Source organism: Copadichromis virginalis, linkage group LG22, assembly GCF_057382275.1.
Source record: "Copadichromis virginalis isolate Kocher_CV1m ecotype Utaka linkage group LG22, C_Virginalis_male_GT1.1, whole genome shotgun sequence".
In the NCBI taxonomy this organism is placed as follows: domain Eukaryota; kingdom Metazoa; phylum Chordata; class Actinopteri; order Cichliformes; family Cichlidae; genus Copadichromis; species Copadichromis virginalis.
Window position 1 is genome coordinate 25755770 of NC_140638.1, and position 18460 is coordinate 25774229.

Genomic DNA, 18460 nt, shown 5'->3' on the forward strand with positions numbered 1-18460 from the left:
TGGGCCCGTGGCTGGATTGGTAAAGGGCAGAGAGCTCCAGTCCGACTCAGATGCCAGCAAGGTGGAGGTGGAGTACTGGTTTGGGCTGGTATCATCAAAGATGAGCTTGTGGGGCCTTTTCGGGTTGAGGATGGAGTCAAGCTCAACTCCCAGTCCTACTGCCAGTTTCTGGAAGACACCTTCTTCAAGCAGTGGTACAGGAAGAAGTCTGCATCCTTCAAGAAAAACATGATTTTCATGCAGGACAATGCTCCATCACACGCGTCCAAGTACTCCACAGCGTGGCTGGCAAGAAAGGGTATAAAAGAAGAAAAACTAATGACATGGCCACCTTGTTCACCTGATCTGAACCCCATTGAGAACCTGTGGTCCATCATCAAATGTGAGATTTATGGTAAATGGCCTGCATTTGTATAGCGCTTTTCTAGTCCCTAAGGACCCCAAAGCGCTTCACACTACATTCAGTCATTCACCCATTCACACACACATTCACACACTGGCGATGGCAAGCTACATTGTAGCCACAGCTGCCCTGGGGCACACTGACAGAGGCGAGGCTGCCGGACACTGGCGCCACCGGGCCCTCTGACCACCACCAGTAGGCAAACATGGGGTTAGTATCTTGCCAAGGATATTTGGCATGCAGCCAGGATGCAGCCTGGGATCGAACCACCGACCTTCTGATTAGTGGCTGACCTGCTCTGCCACCTTGGCCCTGTTTCAGGAAGCCGGTTTAGAAAACTCAGAGTGAAAAACGATACGCAGGGTTGAGTAACCCCGAACTGTCCAACTCGGAATATTCGGTTTCAGAAAGGCTGATAACAAGTAGTTCAGTCAACGCGGAGTTGCTTTAACCCCAAGTGAAGCGCGCGGACGAGGATACATAAAGCCCTGATCAGTGGAGCACAGATTAAGCGAGTCACCATGGAGACGGAGGGAAAGAAGGCGCGGTCAATGTATTTTACAGCGCTTGAGGCCGAAATTCTGATGGCAGCATATGCCGATAACATGCAAATTCCGCGGAAAAAAGTAACGCAGCCACAGCTGCAAAAGAAAGTGAGCATGCACGGCAAAACATAGCCGACAGAGTCAATGCGTGAGTGTTAATATAAACATTGATCTAGGGATTTCCACCCATTTAACACGTTATTTTATCATATGTTATTTTATTTGTTATTTTATACATTTTATTTTGTGATGTGATGTGAGCGCAGGTGCAACCCAACAGGCCCCAAACGTGCCTGGCAGCAAGTAAAAATGAAATATAAAAATATAGTCCAAACAGGTAAGGTGTAATTGTATTATGAGCCACAGTGCTTGGTCAGTTTGTCCCATGTAAATCAATTGCAGTTAGAGGCTACATTAATTTTCTGTCTGTAAGCACTTATTGAAATTATCTGAGCACATTACAAGTACATATTTGCTTACTCTGTATGCTCAAATGTGGCCCGTTATAGCCAACAGAAAAAAAGTGGAGGCCCGAAAAACAGGTGGGGGTCCTCCACCACCACCACCACTCACAGAGGCTGAGCAGTTGGCCCTCAGCCAAAACAGTGGGCGCCCTGTGGCCGAAGGCATCTCTGCGGGGACATCCTCTGAGTCAATAACCCCGCAAGACACAAGTGCCTACATAAGGGGTAAATTCAAAATAATACATGATGTGCATACATCCTTTCTTCACAGTCACCTTTGCAGTGCTACTCATTCATTTGATAAACTCTTTACCATAATGGATTATTTTGTAGTGAAGTTATTTTCCGACTGATTTTGCCTTCCCTCAGTCTTGGTTGTCTTTGAGAGCATAATGACAATGAAGTGTAAGGTGCTTGGTATGTTTGTTAATTGCCATTTGGTCCCTTGTAAGTTATAAGTGACCTGTATAAACCTCATATTCTATCAGTTGATGGTGTACTGCATCTGGTGCAGCCTCCTGTTGAGCCAGACCAACATGCAGTTGTGAGTAATACTCCACAGATTATATGAGTTTACAGTAGAACAGCAATGTTGTTTATTTCTTTACTGCAGGAAAATAATGAAGAAACATTGACAGCTGTTACAGAGGAGGAAGCAACAGAGACACTTTATGAGGTTTACATCTTTTAATACTTTGTGTACAGGAAATACAGACGACCAATAAAGCCAGTTGAACAAAAAATCTGTTTATTCTTCTTTCAACATGTTGAGGTGATGGGTCAAAAGAAATGATTGTGACATATGGTGTCTCTGACTGCGCTTCCATCTTGTATGTCCGTGGGAGGGTCAGGATGTTCATGGTTTGGATCACTGCTGATGTTTGGTTCAGAAGGACAGTGTTCTCCTCTAATTGTGGCAATGTTGTGAAGAATCACACATGCCACAATAATGTCACATGCCCTTTCTGGGGTGACCCTGAGTCTTTGCAGGCACTGGAACCGGGCCTTAAGCATTCCGATAGTCATTTCAATTCTGGCTCTTGTCCTGCAATTAGCCAGATTATATCGCTGCTGTGGGCCCGGTTCAGGGTCAGAGTAAGGGGTAAGCAAATAGGGTAAACATGGATACCCCCTATCACCAAGCAAGTAGCCAGTGAACTCTCCTAAGACAGAAGGATACACTTCAGTTCAAATGTCCCTGAAGCAATTGGTCTTTATATATTTTAAAGTATTTTCAACTCACCATGTCCAAATTTTGTGCTCAGTGTACATTCACGGAATATTTGTGAGTCATGGACAGAGCCTGGCCACTTGGCTTCCACATTTGTGATGATGTTGGCAGCATCATATATGATCTTCACAGTGCAGAGAACACAAATTAGCATCCATTACTATGATGAAATAATTTGTTAGTTTGAAATGCTACAGGGAACTATGTACCTGTACATTAATGCTGTGGAAAGACTTCCTGTTCACATAGTCTCCTTCATTTACTGAAGGAGCAATGATTGGAATGTGAGTACCATCTATACAGCCAATCACGCCTGGGAACCCTGAAAATAAATGTAAAATTTAAGTAGTAGTCCAAGTTAGAGATGGACCGATCCAATATTACGTATCGGTATCGGTCCGATACTGACCTAAATTACTGGATCGGATATCGGAGAAAAATAAAAAATGTAATCCGATCCATTAAATATCACGAAAGCACCTCACAAAACTTGCAACACGCCGTAACTCACCTCAGAACGTCGGAGCAGTATGCATCACGTGATAGAGCGGCTGTGGCATGCGGGACCTGTTGGTGGTCTGGATAGCATTTCATCTCCGACAAAGTTATCCCCGAGAGAAGTAAAGCAAGTGTGTAAGTCCATCTCTGAATGTTTGTAAAGCATTCCCACGTTAAGCTTAACAAGCGATATATGGAGCGACTGCCTCTTCTTGCTGCTACTTCAATCGTGAAACTGCTTAAATGATCAGCTGATCGGCTTTTCTGTCGCGAGTCTGTCTCTCGTTTGTTTTTGGCCCACTTTGCACCAGAAAGAGGAAACCAGCGGCTGAACAACAGCAGCACGTTTAAGCTTGATAAGCTGTTGTTACAATTTATTTAATATTACTTTCTACTCCAGGATCTTTTTCTACAGCTGACGGCTGGTAACTGTGCAGGGGCGGATCTAGCAAAGTTTAGCCAGGGGGGCCGATAGGGCATTAACAGGGAAAAGGGGGCACAAAGACATACTTTTCTTTCTTATTCTCATTTAAAATGTCGAGCTTTTAATAAATAATTATCTGACACCCAAAGTTTTAATTTGATGTAAAATGAATAGAAGTCAATTACTGTATATAGTGACTATTAAGTCTAATATATATACCCTAGTAAGCTATAGTACATTTTCCTTTGGGATGGTACCATCTGTGCATTCTGCAATTTTGTTGAAGAAAGATGTTGAATCTATTTAATATTTCTTGAAAAATAATTGATTTCTGTGCATTTTTTTTCACACTGCATCAAATTAAGGTTGATTACGTTGATTAAGCATCATGAGGTGGAGCGTGAGGGGTGGTTCCCTATTTTTTATTTATTTATTTTTGTTGTTGCTGGGAGTTGGAACCCTATTAGTTAGGTTGCTTAATATTTACACTAAGTACTCTTTAAAATACCAGAATAGGGAGGATGGTGTAGGTCTAAGTTTATTAGATTGATCAGTATTGCTGAACTATGAAATATTTTTTTTTGCATACAGGTATAACAGAATAGCTTTAGTGTAGTTGTTGTTTTAAACTTGAGTATGAACTTGCAGACTTGCAAAATGCAGCAAGATATTTTAAAAAACAGTTTTGTTGATTAAAAAACACTATATCGGATTCATATCGGTATCGGCAGATATCCAAATTTATGATATCGGTATCGGTATCGGACATAAAAAAGTGGTATCGTGCCATCTCTAGTCCAAGTATCACCACATCATAAATTAAGTTTTGGTCATCCTGATACCTGCAATTTTGTGGAATCCCTCTTTGATGAATCTTGTGGGTCTATGACCGGGGAACACCACAAACGAGTACAGGAGACGTTTCAGTGCAACTGTAACATTCCTGACTGCCCGACAGACGGTAGCCTTGGAAACGTGCTCAGCGTCACCGATATTATACAGAAAGCTCCCGTTTGCAAAAAACCGAAGTGCAATACAAATAATATGTACAGAACTGAGAGCATGTCCGCGATGTGTCACATGCGTAATATATGGCCTGAGGATGTTATCCAAATAAATTATAGATTGTGCTGAGAAACGGTAACGTTCGCACAGAAAATCATCAGGAAATGATAAGATGTCCAAACGCGCTCTGATCACTCTCTCCCGGCGGAGAGCTCTGCGGAGGATTTGGGCTTCACGATCTACTGGTTCTTCAAGGAAGGGACACGCCATGTCTGACACTTCCTACTGTCAGGTTTCCGACAAAGGGGCGGAGACAGTCAGGGTTAGTTGTAGTAAACCTGCTAGGGGGCAGGTTAGCTTCACGGCGTGTGTCGTCATAGTGACTCACTCAGGCTTCAGCTGAACTCGCTTTCTGAAACCGAAAACCTAGAGTTTTCGTTAACTCAGGGTATACTTACTCAGTTTTTCCACTAAACCGGCTTCCTGAAACAGGGCCCTGAGCTACAGCCATTTACAAGGAGGGAAAACAGTACACCTCTCTGAACAGTGTCTGGGAGGCTGTGGTTGCTGCTGCACGCAATGTTGATGGTGAACAGATCAAAACACTGACAGAATCCATGGATGGCAGGCTTTTGAGTGTCCTTGCAAAGAAAGGTGGCTATATTGGTCACTGATTTGTTGTTGTTTTGTTTTTGAATGTCAGAAATGTATATTTGTGAATGTGGAGATGTTATATTGGTTTCACTGGTAAAAATAAATAATTGAAATGGGTATATATTTGTTTTTTGTTAAGTTGCCTAATAATTATGCACAGTAATAGTCACCTGCACACACAGATATCCCCCTAAAATAGCTCAAACTAAAAACAAAAACTACTTCCAAAAACATTCAGCTTTGATATTAATGAGTTTTTTGGGTTCATTGAGAACATGGTTGTTGTTCAATAATAAAATTATTCCTCAGAAATACAACTTGCCTAATAATTCTGCACTCCCTGTAGATTTTTCCAGTTATACAAAAAGATGGATTATTTTGGCTCTTACTACGGCCAAACGGGTCCTGCTACACTCAAAAAAATGAAACGTTGACTTTAATTAAAATTATTTTGTCAACAGGTTCCACGAAATTGAATTATGTTAGTTTAAAGCAAAAATCTTTAGTTCATCTAATTAAAAAAAACTACTTAAGATTAACAAGACATATTTAAGACTAACTAAATCAAGTTATGTTGTATGAACATAGATGATATATTTTCAGGTTAGATAGTTTAGATTAGTTACTTCAACACATTTCTTATTTGTGGCAGTAAAATGTTAAATTTAAGTTAGATTAATTCAAATATTATATTTTCAGCCACCTTGTGCTTTATTAATTAGTTTTACATAAATCTATTTTGTCAACAGGTTCCACACAAATGAATTAAGTACATCCAACTTATTTTTTAATTTATTTTATTGCCAACACATTCAGTGAGCATTTGTGTAAACCCAGTCCAAAATAAAACACAACAGCTCATTAGGGTTAGTAATTAACAGTATGTAGACAGATGCAACATCAAGACTTTAAATTAAATGTCTGTATCTACCAGAAATAGAAGAGAAAAAAAAAACGCATTGAAGATCACATAACACATTGATAAGATGACACTTGAGTTATGCACATGTGATGCTAGTAAGGTCTGTGAGTGTTTTTTTCTTTTAGTGTCTAAAATGGATAGCAAAGTTGCTATTTGCAATGATTGCTTAGGGTCAGTCCAGTAACACAATGCCAATGAAGTGCTTTCCTTTAACAATGCAAAGTGAAGTGTCCACCTCAACAGCCACAATTTAAAAAAAAAAATTATGTAACAACAACAACAACAACAACAACAATAATAATAATAATAATAAATAGTCCACTGATATTAGCAATCAAAGAAAATTACATCACCATCCCAAATAAAACTTTAACAAAACATGCCAACATTATGGTCTAACAATAAAACAGCTTGTCAGCGTTCAGTTTTTTTGCAACAGCACAGCAGTAACCATTTAACACTCGCCACTGTCAACATTTATTTTACTAGTGTTTGGGCAAAAAACTTCAGATGTAAACATTTTAACATGGAAACAATTGTTCGTCTTTAAAAGTCCACAAAATATACATTCATCCTGCATTCCCAACTTGGATGATCTGATATCCTCGTGTTGGTGTTGTTCCCAGACCATCATGAAAATGTTGTTCCAGGTTCAACATTGCAAGTGACCAATCACATTGTTGTGACGTTATTCTATTCCAAGCCATTTGTGCATTTATGAAATTCCAATGTTGCAAGGACAATATCAATTCTGCTTACTGTTTATTAAAGGGTTACGGTTAGGGTTAGGGTCAGTTGATCGGCGGACAGAGGCGGTTTCACGCAGCTTAAGTACAGTTTTTTGTTTTACGCCGGTTTTTCCCGAAGTCGCAAAAGTATGACGTCACAACATTCTGATTGGTCACTTGCAATGTTGATCCTGGAACAACATTTAGTATGATGATCTGGGAACAACACCAACACGGGGATATCAGATCAACCTCCTAACTTACCCTTAATTTTAGTATGTATTGCAATTACCTTTACAATGCACACAATGTAACACAAACTGAATATGAACATATTTCCACCTCATAACAATATGCCTTGAACGCTAATATACACACCACCCTTCAACATTTCTGGTGCAGTATCATCTCTCAATTAAATCCTTTAAATCTCAATACTTTTGATTGTCTCTTAGCTTTCAGTCTTGAGGTTAACTGAGATTCAGTGCATATATCCCACCCATTAAGAGTGCACATGCAGAGGCCAGGTCTTCCAGGTCATGCAGGACACACTAGATGGTTATACCCACATCGGCTGGAGGAGTGCTGGCATCAGCTCTTTCGATGGTAAAGATAGCAAGGGTAATTTGTTCCAGCTCCCTCTGAACAGCTGTAGCTTAGACACAAAAACATAGAAAAATGGCATCCAGTTTTAAAAAAAAGAAAGAAAAAGGGCCAAAGCTACCCTTTAATGACGTAAACACAATATTAGGAACATGCACCCCAGTGCGCCACTATTTCAGACTACAGATTCAACGATAAATATAAATAGTTTGGGTATACAAGAAGATTTCCCAAAACATTTAAACAGGTTCCATGCAAATTACAACAACAACAACATTACAACATGCAACAACATTAGTTATTCAAAATTTGGTTTAATACAGATAAAAAACGAAACTAAAATTACCAACCAATTATTCTTTGAAGAGGATGCTTGGGTCTTCATTCAGGTAAAAAGGTAGTGCCCTGAGGACACACTCCCTCCCCTTTTCAATGGTTTCCTTCTGTAGAGAGTGGCAGAGATACAGGAAGAGAAAACAGATATACTTTAGGATGACAGAAACTCACATTATACGCAAAATGAATGACATAGCCACTGCACAGATAGACATGTACACAAGACCAACTAATCATCACATGGACATGAATAGTTAACCTGTTGGGCAGGGTTTCCACCACATTATATATGTCCATAATGGAGGTAAAGACAAACTAATACATCATCTTTTTTGCATTCAAAACATAACATAAAAACATTCACTTCTGGTTTAACCTAAATCAAGGGATCAGATTTTACATATGTTTAGGTAATTTAAATTTTCCAACGTTTTGAGTACCAAACTTTGTCTTGCTTAATATAAATGTAAGTGCACTGTGCAGCTACCATACACTAGCTGTTTAAATTTGAAAATGATCTTATTAGCCATAATATTTTGCTACCAACAGAATAACGCACCTGTGTGGCTGGGGCCAAAGTTTGTCTAATTTTCTTCCCTGCAACGCCTCCTTTTTTCTTGAAGACTTTTATGAGCTGGTCAGTGTATTGGTCAAGTTGTGTAAAAAGCCTTGGAACATGTGCAGCAGTAGTAATCCTCACATATTCTGCTTCCACCTGAAAATATGTCAACAAACACAACATACTGTACTGTAAATATACATACTATATGTACACATATACAAACTAAAACTAATGTAGAAAGACCTCATTAAAGCTATAATTTTAACACAAACATTTACACAAAATGCTAATGGAGCCATTACAGCTTTTATTGTTATTTATCAAGTTCCAAAAAATATTGATCACAGCTGATCTGAAAAGAATTTCATGCCTCAAGCCCTTGAACTGCAACCTTTACCATGGTTCAGATGTGGAGACGAAATAACAGGGGCATGGGATGGGTCACAAAAGAAAACTTAACTTATAAAACAGTTTTGTTTTTAAAAGTATAACAGTTCACATACCACATACAAGCTCAGCAGTACCACATACACCACATCAGTATAGGAGGGAGCAGGTAAAGGCAGGATCTGAGATTTATAAAGTAAAACAAGAAATTCATTACTTAATTTCAAGAAGCAAATTATTGTTTGAATTACAACTAAATAAATACTACTCAGAAGAAAAGCAAGAGATTGACACTGCCATGTGCTAACTTTCTATAGAAGCAATTATCACCAGGTCTGTCGACCTCCATTGTCTGTCCACTCATATGTCTTGAATAATTTTATTAAAAAAATTAAGTGTGTACTTTCACAAACTGTAATTTATAACTACATTGATATGTATAACTCCGCTAGGAAACATGCTGTATTTACAGACCATTTTTACATAATACAGATTACTGATAGAGCAGAACAATGGTGTCACAGTGGCTTTCGCCCTTGACTTTTTGGATTTTAAATGTCACTTTATGCTATCCTTGCTATCCTATTCGATATTTCCGACTCTCGGATTACAGAAAAGGAATCCCAAGAAAGCAAATGGAAAAATAACCCCATGAACCCCTGTAGCTAATCCCTTAATAAAACAAAAAACAATAAAAATGTTTCTTACACAGTCCACAAAATAAGCATGTCCAGGACCCAGTAAAACTAATGTAAAACAAGCACACGCAAACGATATAACATGTCTTGTAAGACAAACGCAAAATATAACCATGCTGGACATATAGATACTACACAACATAGTCAAAGAAAAAAGTGGTCTTACCTCTCAAAGAAACAGCAGCTTGGCGCCAAAACAGCCTTTTTCAGTTAAATTTGAAGTCTTGCGCATGAGCAGGCACAAGCCGTGAAACCTTCTTGTTCTGCGCGGTTTCATTACAACTGTTTTTGCATTACTGCCACCTTGTGGATATACAAGGTATATCGATCCTCATTGACTTAACTTAAATGTTATGCGATCAAGTAACACATTAGTATTATGTACGTTGAATAATAGACACAATTACGTAGACTTGATTAGAAAAACATATGTTAACTTAACAAAAACATATATTTTAAGTAAAATGAAAATAAATAATTAATATACACTGAACAATCCACCTCATTCATTTTTTTGAGTGTAAGACATTGGCGGAAAAAGAACCCCCCCTCCCTATGAAGAGTGGCTAAAGACAATGGCTAAGTTGGTGTCTTACGAAAAAGTGACTTATGGTTTATTAGACAAATTGCATCAATATGATTGTATTTGGTCCCCCTTTACAAGCTGGCTTTCTGTAACTTGAAGAACAGAGGAGTAATGACAGAGTGGTGGTGTGGGAATTGGTGTGCGAAGAAAGAATAGGATAACTTCCCTTTGTTTTGTTTTTTGTTGTTGTGTTTTGTTTTTGTTTGTTTGTTTTTAAACTATTTATTTATGTAGTTATCCTTAAGCTCTGTTATTGAAGTTTAAAATGAAATAAATAAAAATTGTTGATGATAAAAAAAAGTTTAAACTTCAAAGCTCATGCATGCATGCACATCCAGTGCTCAGTGTCTAATTGTGTGTTTGTGTTTTTACCTTTTTGCAGTAGCGCAGTGAAACATTTGGGCGGTGGATAAATAATGGAAAATAAAATTCAGACTACAGACAGCTTCAGGTGAGTACACGTGGTGCACAAGGACCAAATCTCACCTTCTCAACCTGGACAAAATGAATTATTTTACACTGATACTGTAAACTTTTGTTTGTGTGTCAGGTTTCCATACATCGGAAACAGCTGCTGCATCTGTAATTCTGTCCGTCCCGAGGAGAGTCCACACTCTACATCAGATCCTTGGCTCACCTATAATGACGCACAGGTGCTGCACACAACTGGATCTGCAGCTTGTGAGGAACAGCAGCACTCAGCCTACATCCTGTTTTACAAGATTAACGTAAGAAGACACAGCATCTCATCCTGAAGTGAGAGAATGGCACGCCAGCTGCAGCCTAATCCAATCTCTCTTCTTTTCTTTTTTCGGTGCCCAGACACCCTTCAGTTTCATCATGTCATCCCTAACAATACAATGTAGAGTTGGATGGAGGATGAAGACAGCAGAGAGCAAAAGAAACAGGTAAGAGCAGACAGGTAGTCAGAGTTAACAAAAACTTTTAAAGCCAGTGTAGCTTCTGTTTTGAACACATTTATTGATGACAATTTTACATAAATAAGCAGTGTGTTATACTGTTATCAGATGTGGAGTCTCACTAACCACTTTAATAGTGACTTGTGTCTCAAATACTGTTGATTTGTCTTAGTTACAGATAGTGAAATAAAAATGGAACGAGAAGCGTAGGATTTTGAATTGATACCATTGGTGCATCTACTAAAGTTCTGGGGTCAGTTTGAATATCAGTGACCTTGACCTTGAGTTCAAGTTTTCTGAAAATCTTGTGAATGCTACAACTCTGTGACGAGAAGTAAGTCTCCTAGGTCTTTAAATTTGTATATAGGTGAATCTAGTAGGAAGCTGAAGGGTTGCACTGCGGGCCATCTGTAGAGGTGTAGAGTCAACAACCTGTCTGTGAACGTGGACAAAACAAAAGAGATTGTTGACTTCAGGAGAGCACAGTGGGATCACTGCCCACTTAACATGAATGGATCCTCTGTGGAGGTCGTCAAGAGCACCAGATTTCTTGGTGTCCACCTGGCGGAGAACCTCTCCTGCTCCCTCAACACCAGCTCCATAACCAAGAAGGCCCAGCAGCGTCTCTACTTCAAGCAGAAGCTGAGGAAAGCCCATCTCCCACCATCCATTCTCACCACCTTTTACAGTGGGACTAACAAGAGCATCCTAAGTAGCTGCATCACTGTCTGGTATGGTAACTGCAGCGTATTAGATCGCAGTACCCTACAACGGATTGTGAGAGCAGCTGAGAAGATCATTGGAGTCCCTCTCCCCTCCTTATAACACCCGCTTGCTGGAGGACCCCACACAGCCTTCAAACACACTCTTCACCCTGCTGCCTTCTGGAAAGAGGTCCCAGAACATCCGGGCCCTCGCTACCAAACTACGGAAAAGTTTCTTCCCACAAGCCGTCAGACCCCTGAACACTCAGTGACTGCACTGGCACACGCACACCTTCACACATGTCACTACCAAGCACTTATCTGCAGTATCTCACACTCATACACATACATACAGACACCAAGTTACTTTTGCACAATACTCAGCATTTTGCACATTTCCATTGTCTTGTGTCTGTATCGTCCTGTTCTGTCTAGTTTTGCACTGTTTTGTCTTGTTTATTTTTGCAATTTATGCACACTGCACTTTATGTAGTCCTGGGTTTGTCCGTATATGTCATATATAGCACCAGGGTCTCGGAGGAACGCGGTCTCATTTCACTCTGTACAGTACCTCTGCACGTGGTTAAAATGACAATAAAAGCCACTTGACTTGACCTGTATTTTGTAGCAGTTGCTTGGAGACGAGCACCATACAGTTCAAATGAGCATACATTCCAAAATATGCAAATGAGCCCCATACATCATAATGCTGATGTTTGCTGTTCAGGGTATGAACGTTCTATGCTGAAAGTTTATAAATATACAACCTTTGACTGCTTGTTTTCAGTTGAACTTTTGCAAAGCTGAGGAGATTTTGGCTGCGATCACATCAAGTCCAAAGATGTTTAAACTTCTTTTTCACAGAAAGGTAAGTTTGAAGAGACTCGCAGCACATTTCTCTGAATGTTTTCTTATGGTAAATAAGCATTTTTGAAACTTTTAAGGAAGCTTCTTGGATGATTTCTGTAAAAACTGAATTTTGAATCCAAATGAAGGATATTGTATTTTCTTACCATATACTTTGTTTTATGCCATTACTGATGTTGCTTTTCTTGTTTCTAAACAGAAATCACACAAACAAAACGTGGCAGAGAAGGAAATTCCTTCTACGTCTCATCAGAGGTAAAGAAATGCGCCGCTCTTTAATGCTGCTGGAGATATTTATAGCAGTGGTTTAGTTGGAGCTCTTTTATTTCCCTTTTATTGGTGTTTTGTATTTAAATCTTTTTTACTACTTCTAGTCTTGTCTATAATTTCTATTGATTCAGAGATTAGCGTTTGAAAATGTAGAGTGTAAATGTACAAAATACATGATTTTGTTCCATTACAGTTATTAATTTTTATCTGCAATCTCCAGCATGTACTCCTTGTTAAAAATTTCCACTTTGAAAAATAACATTTACACTTTTGTCCTCATCAGCATCCCGGATGCTTGTGTTGCTGAAAATGGTCAAAAGAAGAAGAGAAAATGGAGACACCTCTGCTGTTCCTCGGTTTGCTTTTACACGAAACATATGAAATGCACATTCTCTTTAAATTGCACTTGTTAATTTAAAGTGACTTTACTTTTTTAATAAACTTATGTTTGTTCGTCCTCTGCAGCAAACTGACAGCGATGCAGAGGCAGAGAGCAACACTGTGAAGACACAAAAAAAGTGTCGCTGGTTTCTTTTTAAATTCTGGAAGGTATGTTTTATGGAAAGAGTCACTGTCATCAAGCATTTACTCACCACAGTTAAATGCGAAGAATTAAGAGCAATTTAGCACATCCATGTCCTCAAATTAAGTTCAAAGATGTTTAAACGTTTTTTTTTTCACAGAAAGGTAAGTTTGAAGAGACTTGCAGGATGTTTCTCTAAATATTTTTTATGGTAAATAAGCATTTTTGAATCTTTTAATGAAGCTTGATGGATGATTTCTGTAAAAACTGAATTTTGATCAGAACCAAATGAAGGATTTTGTATTTCATAGGACAAACTTTAAAACTCAATTTAAAGCATGAATAAATTGTTTTTAATTTATTTAAAGATATTCCTATATATCTGCTTCATGAGCTGACAGCTCACTAAAGTGATAAATAATATGAAATAATACCAAATTTTCTAACTGGACACTTTTCATGGAGAGACTCCCTTGGTATGTTTGTTTTATGCCATTACTGATGTTGGTTTTCTTGTTTCTAAACAGAAATTACACAAACAAAACGTGGCAGAGAAGGAAATTCCTTCTACGTCTCATCAGAGGTAAAGAAATGCGCCGCTCTTTAATGCTGCTGGAGATATTTATAGCAGTGGTTTAGTTGGAGCTGTTTTATTTCCCTTTTATTGGCATTTTTCTTCCACCTTGTGTATTTACATCTTTTTTACTACTTTTGGACGTCCTCCAAAATGTTTCAACTTCAAAGCTCATGCATACATGCGCATACACTGCTCAGAATCTTGACATCTTTCCTAATTTTGTGTTTGTGTTTTTACCTTTTTGGAGCAGTGTAGCATGCGGTGGGAAAAAAATAGAAAGTCAAACTGGGACTATAGACTGCTTCGGGTGAGTACACGTGGTGCACAAAGACTCACTTTGTCAAAGTGGAGAAAATGAATTATTTTACACTGATACTGTAAACGTTGCGCGTGTGTGTCAGGTTTCCAAACATCGGAAACACCTGCTACATGAACTCCTGCCTGCAGAGCCTCCTCAACATTGAGGAGTTCATAAGAGACATCAGGCGTCAGGGGGTTTTGTGGAGCACAGATCCAGAAGCTCAGCTCTTAAGGTGCGCTACGTCAACCTTCTACTTTCTTCAAAAACCTGAAGAACAAAGAGATCTAACAGCAGAAATGTCTGTTTACCCTTCCTTTCTACAGAAGGCTTATTGATGTCAGGGACTGTCACGAGTCAACAGATTATGGCCTTAAAGATCACCACCTAAGAGCTTTTAAGAAGGCATTCAGCAGTCAAGCTCCTGAATACACCGGCAGTGCACAGAAAGTGCGTCAGCTATTTGGACATTTCGTTTTTTGCTTTACCTTCTGATTTTGATTTACTGTTTTAAATCTCTCTGCTTTTCTTTCAGGACGCTCATGAATTCCTAACATTGTTCCTCGATGAGGTCAAAAGGCTCACACCTCACCTGGAGAGGAACGCAGCTCTCCTGGGCCAAAGTTATAGCTGCCCAGTAGAAGACCATCACATTTTTAAAATGGAAAACATGAGGACATGCAAGAGGTAAGCCTGTCTTTCAGAAACGCAGAGCTGGTTGCAATATTTTCATATACCTCTTTTCCACGTACCTGATCTTTACTTTAACTACGTTACTCCTGAAATGTGTAGCTGCGGTCACCAATCATCACAGCAAGAGGAATTCACCAGCTTGTCTCTAGACCTTGTTCCAGAGGGGTCTATTATAAACATGTTAGAGACATACTTGAAGGTAAGATCACAAATTCCAATAGAGTTGTCGTATCAGCGATCTTAACACACCTTTTTTGTTAGTGTTTGTGTGCATGTGTGTGTGCATATGTTGAGATTTCTTTCTACCATAAAGCCTGTCTTCTCTGTGCTGTTGCTCAGGAACAAGAAATAGAATTTCGCTGTGATTGTGGAGGGACGGCCTCAGAACTGAAGTCGTCTTTTGATACACTGCCAAGGTGAGTAAGGTCACATCAGAATTGATCGACTGACCAGGTTTCCAAACTGTGGCGCATCAAATATCAGAGTTCTTCGAGACAATACTTGAGCAGTCGTTTTCTCCCATCTTCTGTTTGTGTTTGACACTCATTCTTCTTATTTTCTACCTTGTTTGTGTTTTTTTTCTTTTCTGCCAGAGTTCTGATCTTGCATCTGAAGAGGTTTGGCTTTACACAAACCTACAAGATTAAGAAGGTGGATGACCCCGTCAGGCTGCAGAGGGACTTGGTGGTGCCATCCAATCAGGTAAAAACAGACTGCAGAACGTCTCAGGCTACGTCCACACTAGCCCGGATAGATTTGAAAACTCCGTGTCCACACTGGCGTTTTCAGTCATTTTCAAATAGTTGTGCGTCTGCATTGAAACGGCCGAAAACGCTTACGTTCCAGTCCTGCGCATGCGCAAAAGTGAGTGAGAATTACAGAATTTGAAGAAAAGCTATCCGGAGCATGTACAAACTGATATTAATCTTTTTTAGGGCTGTCAAAGTTGAGAGCAATCAAAACAACTGCTGTCTAATGCACTCGGCTTATCTTTGTTTAATTGCTCACATGACCAAAATGCGTCATCGTTTTAGAAAGTCTGCGTTTTCGAGTGTCCACACTGCGATGGGACAACTCCGTTTTGAAATGTATGCGTTTTCGAGAGCGTTTTCAAGATGCTGTGTTTTTCCTTGAGGAAAACGCCGTCTCGGTGTGGACGGGAGGTCAAAGCGGAGAGAAAACGATGCGTTTTCAAACGAAAACGCATTAGTGTGGACGTAGCCTCAGCAAATCAGCTTAATTATGGCACTGATGTGAGACTTTATGAAACTAACACTCTTTGGATTTGTTCCTTCTCAGGGTGGTGGCTGTTATAGTCTTTGCAGCATCATCAGTCATTATGGAGGCACAGAGTCAGGTAAAACAACAGACTTGTGACAAACAGAAAATGAAACTTGCTACTTTTCAGTGAAGGACTCACACACAAAAGCTTTTGATGTTCTAAGAAGCACTAAGTCAAAATCACTGTTTGCTTGAATCAGTTGACTTCCAGAAGTTGGATTCATTTGTCTTAATGTGATTTCAGGACACTACATCTGTAGTTCTGTCCATCCTGAGGAGAGTCAGCACTCTACATCAGATCGCTGGCTCACCTATAATGACGCACAGGTGCTCCACACAACTGGATCTGCAGTTTGTGAGGAACAGCAGCAGTCGGCCTACATCCTGTTTTACAAGAGAAACGTAAGAAGACACAGCATCTCATCCTGAAGTGAGAGAATTTTTAAATGTCCTGTTACCTTGTTAACCAGTTTTGTCTTCATTCTCAGTTCTGAAACAGGAAATGGAAGGAAGGAAGGAAGTTAAGGTCATCATCATGCTGAGAAGGAAAAGCAGTCGTCCCAGCCCACCATCGCACACTGGAGGACAAGTATAGGTAAGTATTGCCCTCAGGAGGGAGGGTCCTGCCAGAGAGCCTGGTCCTCCCAAGATTTCTTCCTCCAGGAGGGAGTTTTTTCTTGCCACCGTCGCCCCACATTCACTGGTCTCATCAGCAGGGACATTTTTAACCTCCTAAGACCTGAACTTTCATGGCATGCATTTTTAATTCCTCTGTGCCATTTAGGTTGATTGGGACCCGATGAAGGTAAAAACCAAGACATCAGATTCAGACTATCTTTTTTTTGTTTCTCAAAAGAATGAGATCCACATATGAGGACATTCATTTTAAATTTCGATTGAACAGTGGCAGTGTCATGTCCTCCCTCATAAGTGGATATCAGGTTTTTGAAGAGCAAAATTTTGTATTTTGGTCTAGACAACCCAAAATGTTATGTCTACATATGTGGACACCAGGTCCTAGGAGGTTAAAACAAAATCTACTAGAGATCGTCCTTTTCTGGACCAGTGTTTGGCTTGCTCTCTGGGAACAACAAATTAGTGCTGTCAGTGTTAACGTCATTAGGTAAAATGACGTTAACACTGACAGCACTAATTTGTTGTTATTATTATTAATATTATTATTAATTTATTTGTAAAATAAATTAAATTTAAAAACCAAAGAAATGATTTAATTCTTTATTTTATTTTGTTTTATTAAAATCAAAATAACAACAAAAACAAAAATAACTAATAAAAAAATATTAAAAGTATTCAGCAGTGTTTTGTGAATCTTGTAATGAGCCTTAGTTAAGTTGATGTCACAGAAGTTTCTGAATTATTTAGATTGTTCAACAAACTGATTCACTCAGGTAAAGATGGTGAGCTGGAGCAATGGTACCCTTGGAGTTCAGTTTAAGTTTTCAGACAAATATTCCCTCGATCAGTTGCAGCTTCTGCTTTTAAATAAATGATTTAGCTGCAAATGTTTAGCTACAGGTAGCAAAGTCCAAAAGTGACACCAGCCAAACATGCAAAAAATGCAAGATGGTGGTGCGCACAGATACAGCGGCTCTATGCTCTCCACTTACCCAATTTCACTGTGCAAGAAACTGCACAATGACAATAAAAAGCTCTAAGTCTAAAACAGTTTCCTGTCCAGTAAAATCGGGCAATTATTCGCTCCAGAGTTTTATCCTACTCCAGGTGAGCAGCCATCGACTTGTAATGAGCCAGCTAAAACAATAATTTCTCAGTGGCTCTTCTGGCACCAACAAGTGGGTGTGTTCTTCCATCGTGCAAGTGTCACGACACACTGAACATGGTCTGAACATGGATTTTCCCTCGATATGTCTTTTCCACCAGTACTATGGGGTATTTGTGAATATCCATGACTGACCCGGCCAGGTGGCCAGCTGGTCTTTGGACAGGGTCACGGCAGTTTCAAGGTTCAACAAAATCCCTTTCACTGACAGACTGAAGGAAAGCTCCTCAAAAATGGAGGGTCTTCAAGCTCCTCAGTGGCAGGAAAAGGTTTCCCGGACCCAGTGTTGTATATTTGTTTCCCAAAAGATTGAACTAGTGGAGAGAAATCAGGTTCTGAAACCATCCAGAAGACAAAGTCTCCAACTGGTTTGTGGAAGTCCAGTTTCTCCAAATTAATCAGCGGGTGAAATGTCTCTTCATGGATGGTTTTGATTCTGTTGTTATTCACGAACAAAGCCCTCAAAGCAGCATCTGAAAG

General features: G+C 39.5%; 2 long non-coding RNA genes across 5 annotated transcripts; both read right to left on the minus strand.

Annotated features, from left to right (window-relative positions):
• Window positions 1–2139: 2139 nt before the first annotated feature.
• LOC146683471 (uncharacterized) lies at window positions 2140–2993 on the minus strand. Its single transcript, XR_014917570.1, has 2 exons — window positions 2853–2993; window positions 2140–2767 (listed from the first exon to the last, which is right to left on the minus strand). It is a non-coding gene; the product is annotated as an uncharacterized LOC146683471 (long non-coding RNA).
• Window positions 2994–6327: 3334 nt separating this feature from the next.
• On the minus strand, window positions 6328–9970 carry LOC146683472 (uncharacterized). 4 transcript variants are annotated; one of them, XR_014917620.1, is made up of 5 exons: window positions 9627–9970; window positions 8879–8944; window positions 8373–8528; window positions 7828–7920; window positions 6328–7529 (listed from the first exon to the last, which is right to left on the minus strand). It is a non-coding gene; the product is annotated as an uncharacterized LOC146683472 (long non-coding RNA). The 4 variants fall into 4 exon arrangements; XR_014917621.1 differs by having other exon boundaries at window positions 9471–9970; XR_014917622.1 differs by having other exon boundaries at window positions 8900–9970.
• Between the last annotated feature and the right edge of the window lie 8490 nt (window positions 9971–18460).